The following is a 14855-nucleotide window of genomic DNA, read 5'->3' on the forward strand; positions in this document are numbered from 1 at the left end:
TTAGTGGGCATGGTGGGGATGGGTCACTGGTTAGACTTGGTAATCTTGAGGTCTTCTCCAACCTCAATAACTCCATGATTTTATGACTACCAGAGACACACCAACATGCCTTTTGAAAGCACGTTAGTTCACAAAGTAAAAACTGAAACCTGTGAGATCCCATGGGTTGGCTGCAGTGTTAGAGAGAACACCTGCTAGTCCACAAACACCAAAGATGCGGGTGAGACGGGAGTGGCCATCTCCCAGAGCCAGGCTGCACTGCAGGAACAGTCCTTGGCTGAGTCCTGCAGGGAGCAAGAGGTTTAGCTGCTCTTATACCCCCGCCATGAACAGGAAATTAAAGTGGTATTAATGAATCCTCTTGAGTTCTTAGAGGAAGGAAAGATGCTTCTATGAAAGTCTTTATATAGGTAGCTTCAGGACTCAGAAGTACCTCCTCAAAATAGAAACCCTGAGTTGATGTTCTTGTAAATACAATATACAAGTAGAAAAGCCTCTTCAGCATTCAAATCCACTTCTAACGCAGAAGGACTTCAATACTTTCATTTCTTCCCCCCCCCTCTAGTGGGACCTTCAGCCTTACAGACTGCTGTGGCTGTGACTGAGAAATACCCAGTCTGCTGTATTTGAACTTTAGAAACTGCTAGAGCAGTAAGCCGCAGGTCACACGTAACTCATTTTGTTACCCTTTCTAGCAAGCATTATACCACCTTCCTCAAGTCCTAGCCCACTCTACTTCAGTTTTCACTGAACTTGCTTAGGCACAAGGTACTCAGCCACAGGAGTGGCAAGGCCAACTCTCAACAAATAAATACTGAGTTGCTTTGTAACCTGTTCTTAGAAATCCCACAAATTTCTGAATACTCATGCTGAACCATGCTTGCACATTTCTGCATATTCATGAACAATAGTGTTCTGTCTTTAAAATTAGTAGCATTTCTGCTTTTCTTCACTGCAATAGTTACGATGAGCAAGCAGATTCAGCACTTTTTTATTTTAAATTCCCAATTTTAAATAGATTCAAAACTCCAAACTACCAACCACCACAAACAGGTTAAAAAGCCATACTGCTTACATAAGCCATCTCTTTGCCTTAAAATGCAAATCAGAGGCTACCAAAACTATGCTAATACTTCATTTAAAAATGAAAGAATTAAATGACTTAATTCCTATTAATCAGTCTGTGCTCAGCATTTAAACCTTGACAGGGCAAGAGCATTCAGGTCAAGTCAAAAAAGCAGCATGCAGGAGTGACAGATGGCACAAAGAAGCTTCCTACAGCCATACCTAACGACAAAGGAGTGCCACCGCTGCAGGGACAGCGCTGCTCCTTGCAGGGGCAGAGCCATTAAACATTACTGCAGATTCATTAAGAACTAGACAAACGTAGCACAGTATCAGTGCAGGAGGCCAGAAAGAAGTTACCCTAAAGGTTTTACTTAACAATTAGTCTTGGTTTTGGTGGAATTTAAAGTCAGAAGGAAGAAATATAAGTTGAATCCTCAAACCTGCCCATAAAACAGTCTGCACCAGCACTACGTATGCACACAAAATATACCTGATACTCCAATATTCTCTTCCAGGGGTTTGAAGTTGATCTCAATTCACGCTCTTAACTTCTGAACAATTAGAAGTATACACAGAGGAAAGGTTTCAAAGCTGCAGAAAGCAATCATCTCTCTCACAATGCCCTCATTTGAAAAACAGTCATCCGCACCCTTAGCTTACCTTACCCATAAGCTGAGGTGCAAGTTCAGCAGGAATCCTCACAGCAAAACACTATCTGAGTCTGCTTTCTGCAAGTAATTGCGTTAGTCGACTTAGCATGGGCTTTTATTGCATTTAGCTTTTGTTTTAATGGTCATTATAAGCATCAGCATCTAGTGCTATGACGCAGCAGCTCTTGAATACATCTTAAATTGATGACATGTACCACTTCCACCCTTCAGTATGAAATCTCACCCATTGGACAGCCTCATCTCCAAAACTCTTTGGGCAAAAACATAATACACTACATAGTGTTACTCAATTACAGATCCCTTCATAACCTGATCCATACATACTTCTGGGTATACTGACACACAGGCACATTCCTGCAACAATATTCATGGGCTACAAAGATACAATTTGCTCTGCTCTACAGACAAGAGTATAAAATGTTACATAAAGGCTACAATAAGATGTATTTAGTTCCTTTACTTGTATGAATATTTGAAATTAGCTCAAGTCCAACAAACTCATAGCTGAAGTGTCACAAACAGCACTGCAGAGGAAAATATATATATTAGGTTTTAAATGTTTATCTAAAAGGTTTTCCGCTGCCTTTAAAGGACTAAGAAAGAATACTACAAACCTAGTCAAATAAATAAGGTCAGTGTGATGAACAGACAAACTAGGCAACAAGGGAAGACAGCCTATTTTAAAGCAGGTCTTCATTACCAAGCTTCACAACACTCACAACTACTAATTATTCCTTCTTAGAAAGCTCAGCTATTGGAAAAAAATGTGAAATCCCCAATCTTCTAACGCTATTCTTAGTCATGTTATAAAGAAAAAGAAATCTATCATATTTTACTTCATATTATGGGTGTCTAATGCCACCTTAGTAGGATTTTTGTTTCAAAGAAGCGTTTGTGTGACAGTCTGTTGTGCTGTCTGACCTAAACCAGAGCTTCGAGGGAATGATTTTCAACTTCAGGTATAAGTTTGTCTGGGAAGCAGATAAACTCTTGTCTTACAAACCAAGCTATCACATTTGTCCTGAAATATCACCCGTGGGCTCATTTAATAAGCAAGGCCTCATTCCTTCTGGCATCACACAATAAAGGGAGAAAAAATGACACTGCTTTAGTCACTTTATACAGACCAAATGTAACCATACATTTTAGGGGAGAGATGGAAACAGCATTCACAGTACACTATAGTCACTGTAATTCTAGGTAAGAAGTTAAATTCTTGTATTTTGAGACATTGAGGGGTTTCATTTTGGTCTCAGCATCAGCATTACTGTATTTCATAAAACAGTGTCATTAAAAAAAAATAAAACTCAATATGATCAAAGAGTTAACCGATCTGTTAATACTCACTGAAAAGCAGGAGGAGCTTGCTAGGTAAAGAATCTCTTCATTATGCCAAAAACTAAAGAAGAAGCAGAGGAAGACAGGCAAAAGAAATAAGGGGCTCAGGCACTTTTGTTGTTCTTGCTTTCAGCTGAAGAAAGTTCTTTGAGGCAAGAAGGCATCTCACCCTGCAGAAAGTCAGTCAGCACAACGACTACTCCAGCGTATTCAACAGTAAATTTTTCCAAGCAGGAATGTCCTGAGGATAACCAAGTATCACATGCCAATCAAACTGGTGAGACTAACCACGGAACAAAGGCTTTACACGTATGTGGTTCTGAAGCACCCCTGATTTAAACTGCACTCTGTGCAAAGAAACAAATAACAAACAGGTCGTCAAGTCACAACATCGTGCATACACTTCAGTATTTCCTTAAAAGCAGAAAGGACAACTTCTTTCTAAAGTACACCAAATCACAGAGTAAGCCTGATTTTGAAACAGCAGGAGTTCCAAGGGGGGTCGGGGGGGAGAACAGATGGTAGTTCAGGGGAACAAAGTGAGGTAACATCAACCATTCACTTGCTTAAGTGTACAGGCAAGTGAAGATCCTAGATTTATCTCACTGATCCATATATGGCATACAAGGCCTTAAAAATGTTTAACTCGCAGTAAAGTCACAAGGAATGAGAGGAGCATAGCTCTTTTTAGCACTATTATATTGCCTCCAAGTTTAGAATTAAAAAAAAAAGTCTCTGAAGGAGACAAAGTTGATGTGAAGCAGCAACGTGAGTCCAACAACAAGCAGGAATCCGGGTGCTCAGATCACCTGGGAAGGCAAGCAGAACGCCCTGCAGCCAAAGCACTCCACCCTGGAAGCACTGGTTTGACTGCTGGCCACAGGGAAGTGCTCAAGCCTTCCAAATTGTGTGTTCTCTGAAAATACAGAGGAAAGGATACAAGGAAAAAGTTTCCTTGATTTCTTTAAAGCATTTGTTCTCGGGAAAAATGTAGTATTATTGATCATCACTCTTATTCAAATCTGATTTAATAAGAAACGAAACAACCACTTTGAATTAGTTGAGGGAAGTATGAGACCTGACCAGAGTAATCTTAATAAAGAACAGTTGGAAAAAGCCTGCCAAGCAAATGCAAGTATGGGGAAAAACAACTAAAAGTAATCAGATAAAATTTAGCATCAATACAGGGGAACAGATACTTAAAAGATATTACCGATACCAGCATAAAAGAAACAAATGTCAGCACAGAAAACACTTGCTGGAATGCTCCTCAGCATAATACAAGAAAGCCCGATTACTCTCCAAAATACCCAAGGAAAAAAGTGTCAGCATACTTGACTAGGCCCCGAAGAACCTAACCACTTGGGCATCAGATGTACAGCAATACAGAATAGGAATCAAACTAGAAAAACAGAGTGAGCTCTCCACTTTAACAGTAATTTCTGTAAAATCTGATACTCAGTCTTTCCAATCTTTCTGCAGCCCCATATAAAAGGGGGGAAACAAGTGTAGTTTACTTTGTATTAAAGAAATGTTTCCAACAACAAAAAGCAAAATGTTTGGCAAAACTCAACTGCCTAGACAGTTAATTTTAGTCAGAGTAACATCCTGAAAATATGCAGAAGATGCATAAAATCCCAATATATTTTTAAACAGTATTAAAGCAATAGAACTAAGAAAAATGCCACGCCATCCATATGCCTCTATAGTCACTGGAACAAACTCTTACAATGTTCCATTGGAATACATAAAACTATTTCTCCCCATGAAGGTGATACCCATTTGACAAGATAGATTTCTTCATGTACTGTTCTGCGACAGAAGCCCCACACCCACATATTTTCCTGGCATCCACTTAATACACAGAAAAAGCAGAAACATCCACTTCTACTGGTGAGGAGAGGCAAACCACCCACTTGTGAGAGTAGAACATAGGAATGAAATAATACAGGACAGTTTACTAGAACAGTAATTTCATTCTCTTCAAAAAAAAAGTGTTGGGAGGGATCAAGGGAGTATCACTGCCATTAGTAAAAGAAAGAAACTTAATTAAGGTCTTCAAAGCCACGTTGGTTTGTAATTACTTCCACGCCATTTTGACAATCCAGTTTCTTAAGAAGCAAAGCCCGACAGTTCTTGAAACAACCCTTCAACTCACCTCACGTTGTTGGTATCAATCAGTATCATTTATGGGCCTGGCCTATGAGCTGTGCTGCTGCCAGTTCTTCAGAAAGTCCATGTAAGAAACAAACCTGGGACAGCTCAGCTGTTTGTTGGCACTGTTGTTCAGATGGAGCCTTTTCCAATTTTCAAAGAAAAACACTTTTCTCAGCTAACCCTCAAATCACATTCATTCTTTCAGGGATCAACAACAAGCAAACCAAGGTATCTGCATTCCTCAATGGGCAAAAAAAGAAGCTGAAAAAAAATATTTTCGTCATTTCTACTTGACCAAATCCCAGTGCTCTGTAGACAGGACTGGAGAGATGAAATTGAGAATCTAACCCAGTTCGCAGTACACTACTGCTGACAGAACCCATCTGCTGATGGTTTTGTTATGCATCTCCCTCACTGCAAAGCAAGGAAAAACACCCCAGAACCCATGCTGTTTATTCTGACTTCGTTAATGGAAGGACTAATGCTTTTGGTCCTTCCTTTGAAAAAGATACCCTGAACTGGCAACCCATCTCACACACACAAAAAAAAAGAAACAGATTTAGCTCTGGCAGAAGCAGCAATATTAGCAAGTTCTTCCCTGCAATTTCTCAGTCTTTACAGAAGGCTCCATCACTTTCAAAGCATCCCATAACAGAGTTGCAACAGAGTCACAATGGGTGGATAGAAGGTGGGCAGAAGAAAGCAAATCTTTCATGTTAAACAAGACAGCTTTTCTGGGATAGGGGAAAAAAAGAGATGTCAACAGCCAGGATTTTGTTCACTGGATGTGAAACAGTGAGGAGGAGCTGGCATCTGGTAAAGAAGATGTAAAGGATTACACAAAATGAGTCAGGAAGCTCTAATGCTCAAGGAATCTTAAAGGGAGCAGAAAGAGGAAAAACAGAAATACTGCAAGCCTATCTTGTGAAATTCCATTAGTAGCTGGGATTAAAAAACCTCTAAAACCGTACCCTCTAAAACCACACCATGCTTTTCCATGTTTCCTGACATACCAAAGGCAATCAGAAGAGAGTCACTCAATGCTCATACAATTACGTTAAGTACAATATAAACAAGAAGAAAATGGTTTTAGACATCTTTATTATTAAATAACACAAAAGCAGAAGTTATTGCTCTAAACAACTTAAGAATCCAAGATGCCAGCTGCAAAGCCCAGAGCATGATAGTGGTACACTAACAATGCTGACACACAACAAGTATCGAAATGCTGACTTAATAAAAACAACAGATTTTGGAGAATTTTCTGGTTTTGTTTTTTTTGTTTTTTAATTGTTACTATGGAGAGGAGGGGGCTGAGTGAAGTCATTTTATGTTTCCCTGGAGACAGCAACTGAGACAATAACATCAGAAAGTTCTCAGTACCTCTGTTATTTTACTATAAGCATTTAGAGTTCACAAGTGTTCAGTGGTCTTAAATTTGCCTTACACCACAGAACAAAACGACCAAGAACCGTGGCTGAGGCAGATGTACCCTTTAAGGAAGGCACAAACCATATCAAACCTTATGCAGGTCAGAAGCCACAAAAGCACAGGTATTTTCAACTAAGAGAACTGCTGGCACAGACCTCAATCCACAGATGTTAGTATTTATTTCTAAGACTCACAGATCTTCAGTTTATAACCTCCAGATTACTCCTGTTAAGCACGCAATTTATGTCCAAAGGTCCGTACCTATGACAACTACTCAATTTTGAAGTCACCATATGCATACACACACACTTCCCCCCCCCCTTTTTTTTTTTTAAGAAGCATTTGTCACATTAAAACAGTTTCTTTAAACTTCAAAGAGCACAAGTGTTACTGCAGCTACATAGTTTAACACATGTATCAGACTGTTTTCTAAAAATATCAGGTCATAAATTCAGCATTTTACTTGATAACAACAGAAGACGCAAGACAAAGTAGTCTGATATTCATGGAAAAAGAAATAAAGATATTAAAGGCATCCAACAGACAGCTAAATTTCACAAAGTCCAGTGAAAACGGCTCACAACATAAGAATGTACTTAAACAGCACCATCTGAACAATTATTTTTAGAATGTACTAAGGCTGCGATGCATTCCAGCATAATAAGAAGTCACAACTGCCATGAAGCAGTAGCCTCAGGGCTACATTAAGACCAATCAACAATTTAAACACGCTGGTGCATCTAATGAAAGATCTAGGCATTAGTCAAAAACAGTGTTAGCACAGTAACCGATTTAAGAAATTAATTGGATTCAAGCACAAGTGTCTGGTTTACTCCAACTGCCAGAAGCAGAAAACAGAAAAAAAGAAGAGCTCTTTACCTGCCAGAGGGTTCAGTTCGCCCTCCTGCCAGCCCTTCTCACACTCAGAGTCACAACAAAGCTTTGCTCTTTCCCAGTTAGAACGCTAAAACTAAGTCCTATTGTTCAAAATTAATTTCCTACGGTGAAAAGAACAAGAGTAGATGGACACGAATGTGTCGTTCGCTACTGCCAAACATAAGGTTTTTATTTAAGATCTCGCAAGACATTCTAGTTTGACTACAGAATCCCTTAGGGAAAAAAAATAAAGCATTCTGCTTTCTAACAACTTTTCGATCTTGAAGAAAAATCAATGTTTTTCCACTTTCAGCACTTCGAATATAACTTTTATCTACAGAAAATCACATGAAACCTCAAAAGACGCAATATTTTTTTCTATCGCCATGGATAATTGTCTTCTTTTTTTTAAATAAAATCGAAGAGGTGGAAGCCTAATTAAATACTATTTCCATAAGAATCCTCATCCATATGCTTTGTAATCATTTAAATAGACTATAAGTAGAACAGGCTTTACAAACATATCAGCCTGAACCACAGCAGAACCCAGTTTCACAGATTCACATGGCATCTCCTATACAGAAGTTAGCAAGATCTCATCACGTTATGAGACCTGTAAACTCCTAAAGTTGGATTTACCGATTTGATCTTCATCAGGTGGTAAGATGCCAGGTTGAGGTTTTATAAAACATCTTTATGACATCGTAACAAAAGGACCACGGGAAGCCAAATTCCCTAAAGAATCACGTGTTAGAAGTAATGTTCTGCCTACGCTTCCATTTCTAGGATGGCTCTGTATGATGGAAAAAGGAGTCATCTCTTTCCCAATCCCATTTTTGTCAGGAGATCCTGCTTAAGGAAGGCCAAGATCCAAACCCAGTCATCTTCCAGCAACACAAATGGCTCTCATAATCTTCTGCCGAAGGCTTGTGAAGCAGTATAAAGGTTAGAAGGTGTCCTGAAGCAAGTTGGAGGGAATGAAGAGGGAGAGAAGAGTCACAAGATGCACCAAAGTAATAATGCACGTAACATAGTTCCAAATGACTTCACTCAGCATGAAAGAGGACCTGAAAAACTCCTTAAATCTCACTGCCAGTTTTCAGGTGACACCTTTTGCTAAAAATCAAAAATTCAGAGTAAACTTCCTGTGTCGGCAATGACACAGCTGGAGAAAGACATATCTGACTCTGGGCAACCGATGTTTGCAAGGAAGAGGCTGCTGCTCTGTACAGCGTGAAGCAAGGAAGGCAGAATTTTCCAGTGCTGATTTTACTGACACCCCTTATTTGGGCCTCAGGAATTGCCAACTGAGCCAGTTAGCAGCACTTCCCCTTCCTTACTCAGAGCATCCCAGTCTGTTTCCTTCACACAGACAAAGAAACAGGACTTATACCCAACAGCCACAGACTCCTCTAAAGGAAGAGCATATTTACACATTCAAAAATGGGGAACACTGTCACCATTGGGAATTGAGCTGGATTTCAAATCCTTTTGGTGACCTCCACCTCACTGTGTATCCAAAGCTAACGCTGGTGTAAAGAGACAGGGAGGAGATGAAAATGTTGAGGCTACAGGCCATATACAATCACTGGCCTTATTTATGCTCTAGTCACCAATTTCTACATGACTTTGTTTCCTGTAAAGAAAAGGGTCAGAGGAAGATTATTATCAGACTCTTGCAGCCTGTGCAAATATGACCCCGTGAACAGGAAAATTATTCAGAAGTGTAAAAACATTCCTTCCAAGTACCCAGGTTATTTTTTTTTTCTCCTTTCTCCCTCTCCCACATTTTTTCATTAAGCTGCTCACACTCTCCTCTCAGCAGCCTAGAGAACTGGAAGACAACATTAACAAAAAAAAGCATAAAGAAACAGCATAAAGGTCATCCTCCACACCTGAGTGGATGGCAGTTTAAAGGGGCCCTACCTACCTGCAACCCTGTTGTTTGCTTCAAGAACTCTGTTTGCCCAAGGAAAAAGAGACGAGCAAATCCTGGAAGCAGATCCTTCCCCAAAGGAAGTTTCTTTCTGAGTCTGCAACCTGGAGCTTTTGCTTGAGACTCAGTCCTCTGAGTGGTTTCTTTCTTCAAACTTTCACACTGGTTCTTTACTTTTGTGGGCAGCTGGAAAAAGAATGAAGCCGTAGGCTGAGGCAGGGACTCCATACGTCCAGGATAGGGAGGCAGAAAGACTGGAGGGGAAGGAAAAGTGCTAGTTGGTAACTCCTTGAATAATGACCTGCATTCCCTCATTCTCGGCCACACAGAGACATACACATAGAGTCACTGCAGTAGGGGAGGATGACAAGAGATGAAGACTAGACATGCAGTTTTTTCATGCTCTGATGCCAAAAAAAAAAAAACACACCCCAAAGTGCTGAACTGTGAACTTTCAAGACTGTTAAAGGCATCTACCAATTGATGAGATCAATAAGATTTTTTTGTCCAGAAAGTTCTCTTGTTTGTTACAGGAAGATGTAAGGTGGGCCAAAAAAAATTTACAAGATTATTTCTGGGAAAAAAAATTCCAAATTTCTCCTCTGTTCACTCAAGAAAATTATAAATAGCATCTACTAGTGAAGTAGTAGTAGTGAACAGTAGTAGTGAACATCTCCCCATGATCGCAGACAGGAAATCTCTTTAAGAAGAAATGATCATACTTACCTGGATGTTTCCCTTATCAAGGGCTTCCTAACCCTACTTCCAACTCCTCTGGCCTTATTCCAGTCTCAACTTCTCTGCTCAATGTAGGTACATTACGATATAGCTGTAGAAGCTGAGAAGTTACCCAAGTTTCTTACTGAGTTTCTGGATTTGTAGAATATTCCTTTCTTCCTGAGAATCTAGATGCCCTAGGAGTTAACTTTTATTACTTATTTTGATAGAAAATATTTATGCATAAGAGCAGAAATTTTCCTCTTCACAAATCCTGAGAACTGATAGACTTCAGTGACATTTTATCAGTAGCATGGAGCCAACATGCAATAAGACAGCACAGAAGTAGAAGTGACAGGACTTAAAACAACTGCACGTATACCTTTGTATGTGTTGACCAGTTATTACCCATTGCAGTAAGCTTTCAAACAAACAGCAGTAGTGTCTGGTATTTGTATACAGAGTAGTTGTTGAGCTGTATGTCTATTATTTTCTCTGCAGTGCTTGCAGGACACCACGTAAAGTGGGATCCAACAGTTAACAAAGAAGGTATGCTATTCATGTTTGAAGCAATTTCAATTATTATTCATTTTGGGGAAGTTTTGGTGTGCTTCCCCCCCCCCCCCCCCCACACACACACTCTCTCCTTTAGACTATATATCTAACCAAAATGTTTTGTATAGCTAGATATCCGAAGTGCCCTTCAATTATAAGTACTCCCATCCTCAAAAAAAAAATCTTCATTCTGCTCCAAATAATACAAAAAGAAGTTAGAATGAAAGACGAGTTTTGTCATTCGAATCGCTTCACTAATATATTCTCAAAAAGGCATCTTTAAACTTTTGCAGTTAGAGCATTAAACAAGGATTGCATCATGTGAGCTGTTTTTAAACACCAACAGAATCTGATGTCCCACACTAATTACAACAAAAAAAGAAATCAGTAAATTAGTTCCAGAGAAACTACTTGGGCTCGCAGAAGGATATTCTGCTTCTTGATTCCTCCAAGGACAACAAACATGGTGATATTAATTCAATTTAAGGCAAGGGTTTTTGCTCTAAATAGACTATTTCATAAAAAAGTAGGATTAACCATGTTTTAGTGGAACTTCATGATATCTGCTTAGGTATTTTCATTTTAACATGAGACCATGATGTGTTCCCACATCCTTCAATTTGACAAGATACTGACTCTTCTGTTAAGATCAGCTTTCAGACATTAGAGAGTTGGGTCTTTTCATTCCACATGCACGTTTCTGTGGCAGTTTGTTTGCAAAGAACAGTAACCAACTAAAACATAAATGTAATCGGCCATTAGATGTCCCTAGGATTATATTTATGCTCTCCACTTCCAGTAAGGCAGGTGATACAAGATAAAAACAAAAGAGAAAAATATAATGCACAGGATGTGCTCAGAGAAACAATTTCTACTGCTATCTACTCTCTTCCTTAAAAAAAAAACAAAAACACTAGCACGAAAGGACAGCATAATTATCTTCACAGACAACATTGTGAATAATAAGGTTCTTTCTTCTTAGGTTGCAAATACCTTGACTCAGTAACTTTTCAAGCTGCTAACACTTGCTACTTACTTGCCAACACACTTTGCACAAGTACAATGCCACACACAGCATTATAGGCTTAACTTCAGATGATAGCACTGAAATCAGAAACGCTAGTAACACTCCTAAGTCCAGATTCCTTTCCAGCTCAAAGCAACAGAGGATATCAGAGACAACCCAGGTGAAGTAGCACGACCCAGCTTTGTGCAGGCTGCTTCAAACAGGAACCTGTCCAGTGTCCCAGTATCATCAAAAGGCTGCCTTTGAGCCATCCTTTATCATGAAAGATCTTATTCACTGGGAAAAGAAGACTTCAGAAAACCTTTAGTATACTTCCTACTAGGAAATCATCTATTCGGGCTTCAGAGGTACAGAGGAGATTACTTCCTCTTACTCTATTTGCGTAGCAGTTCAGTAGAGGATACAAAGATTCAACATAAAAGGTATGGAAAAAAAGCATCCATGAGAACATTGTGTGCTGGTGTTTTCCTCCTGAAAATAGATAAGCAGCAGAACAGTTTATGGGAGATCAATGTGAATCGTGCTGTTAGGAATAACTTGTTTCTAAGTTCCTTTTCTTGCGTCAAGGTCATAGTATTTCTCTTTTTCCAAGAAGGGCCAACCCTTTATTTCTACTTTTTAATCTTTTCATATATTTCTCTTCTTGTAGGCTTGCACTGAACACTAAAGACTGGTCATGTTCGTGTTGCAGCTTTGAAGAATACCAGCCTGATTTCTATACAAATACATACTTCAGGCTAAAACCACTGCATCACTCTGCATTTTGAACAGACTTGAAAACATTTGAAAACATTTGCTCAAATATGCACACAAATTAAAGGGTTAATGTTAGTAGATGACAACATGGATGCACTGGAAAAAAAAAGAAAGCTAAACAAGTAATTTGCTTTTTTTTTTTTTTTAAATAAAGTCCTCGGTTTTAGGAAGTCCTACAATGGAAAACATTTAAAATACGTATTTCAGAACTGAATCCTTACTGCGTTACTTCCCATATCAAATACTAAATGCTACTTCTTTTTCTGTTAGATGTTCCTAAGTCTTGATCTTACAAATGCAGCACAGTCTGACCAGCAGGCTTCATCTTCTCATTCTCAGCAGCTCTAAGAACTCTACAGCCAAAACCGGACCGAGCATCCTACAAACACTCCTAGTGCTGAGGCACAACCTGATGTCAAATGCTATTGTAAGCTGGTAGTTCTCCAGTACCTAGAAGCAGTGTGATGTAACTAAGGCTTATTTTTTGTCTAACATGAGCTAGTGACAGTGGAGACAGACACCAATTTCGAGTCATTACTTGCAAACGATGCGCAAGCATACCATAATACTTCTGCAACGTGAAGCCTGGCCATTCAGGTCAAAATTCAACCAAAAACATCCCATGGCAATTGCGACTTAGATTAGAGTCACATTACTATTTTTTTTCCCTAGCAAGTGCTAGCAGTACATGGAAAATGTGTTCTAGATTACCTTGTACTGCTACCACCAAAAAAAAAAAACCACACTTCTAAAGGTTTGCTGCCTAGAAAGAAAAGGAATTGACCAGTGCCCCAAATTCACCCATATCTTAACGGCAAATTAAAACTGTCTCATCCTCTCCAATTACTTGAAATAAGACCACCACAAGCTTCATAATAAAACACTCATAGTTTAGCTGAGATAAAGGACACCTGAAACATATTATTTGTCTCAGCTTCGAGTTATGTTTGCACTGATTTCCCCTGTCTTTTCTTCATGCACCTTCACACCTACCTGCTTTGATCAGCCAGAACTCCCAGCTTTTGCACTAGACAATTAACTTTGGCAGTGCCTCTTCACAGGCATACCAGCGTGCAGTGTCTGACTGTCATTCTGTATATGTTGAAGTATTAGCACTTGTTTTAGGTTGCGTGAAAGGGAAAAAGAAACAGTGTCAAGTCATGTATAACAATAAAACAGATACGAACACAAAGAACTGTTCCTATGCCAGGCTCATTGCTGTCACAGAATCACATAGAACATGGAAAACAAACACCAAATGTCCATTCCAGAACAGAAACTTACCCCACTGACTGACCCAGGCTGGAGATGTTTAATCACACCCCGAATCGCACAGGACCCTCCTTTCTTCATTTGAGTCAAGACTTCATTGACAAAAAAACACAATCCGGGACAGATAAAAAGAGCTTCCCACACACTCAGGCACATACGTAGAGATTATCAGCCCGTATGATAAAAAACATCCTTTCAGTCATTACCAAACACCTCTGTATATGAGTAAGACATACAATACGCAAAGCTTATTTTGAAAGCAACTCTGACAACCACATACAGCAGAAATTCTTAACATGAGGTTCATTTTCAGGACAAAATTAGTTGTCTGATCACTAATTTCTTTCTGTACAAAAAAGTAAAAATCAGTGTTTCCCCAGAATAGCTGTTAAGCTTAATAAAATGTTTCTGTCTGTAAGTTCCTAAGGTCAGTTCTCCTATAAAAGACCAGCAAGACTCCTTTCCTTCCATCACATTTTCTTTTTAAGGCAAGATTCTAAAATTAGTCCGCACCAGGATCGAGAAAGGTCTGCATTGAAGTTATCTGATTTTAGCTGTATGGTATACATGAACAAAGCATTTATTTTCAGCTGAAGGGCTTCCCAGCTACCCAGTGAAAGCCAACATCTCAAGTATTGCACGATGCCATTATTTTTACTTAAAAGAAAGCTTGTATCAGATAACTAATCCTACAGACTCTTAAATTATTACTTAAATAGGACTCCATCTTCTAGTTTACCAAAAATACAAAAAGGAAAGCATAGTGCACGTGACAAAGCTTAACACAGCCAACTTAAAGGAAACTGCAACACTGATGCCTAATAAAGGAAAAGTCAAAGCTGTCACATGATCAAAATCTGTTCTCAAGAGGCTGTAAAGCATTACAGTATAGAGAATTCAACTGAGAATAAGTTTGTATTACTTAAGTGTTAAGTCCCCCAAACAGCTGTTTCCTCAAGTTACAAATAATTCATCACAGTTTAATAGCTACACAACTGAAATCCCTATCAGCATTTTGCAGACTGGCCCAGAGTATTTTACAGCATAACTG

General features: G+C 39.1%; 1 protein-coding gene across 4 annotated transcripts in view; it reads right to left on the reverse strand.

Moving 5' to 3' along the window:
* The window catches only part of TSC22D1 (TSC22 domain family member 1), a 79754-nt gene that overhangs the window by 36953 nt on the left and 27946 nt on the right, over positions 1 to 14855 (reverse strand). Inside the window, exons 2-3 of one of the 4 annotated variants that reach the window (XR_002432518.1) lie at positions 9472 to 9663; positions 6317 to 8499 (exon numbers count right to left, since the gene is read on the reverse strand). The exons of 2 other annotated variants lie outside the window; for them this stretch is intronic. The gene's annotated coding sequence lies outside the window, so the exon portion shown is untranslated. Of the gene's footprint in view, positions 1 to 6316; positions 8500 to 9471; positions 9732 to 14855 lie in introns of those variants that run through there. One more of the 4 variants, XR_002432507.1, reaches the window with a different exon arrangement.

The sequence above is a fragment of the Numida meleagris genome, chromosome 1 (assembly GCF_002078875.1).
Source record: "Numida meleagris isolate 19003 breed g44 Domestic line chromosome 1, NumMel1.0, whole genome shotgun sequence".
Taxonomy (NCBI): Eukaryota; Metazoa; Chordata; class Aves; order Galliformes; family Numididae; genus Numida; species Numida meleagris.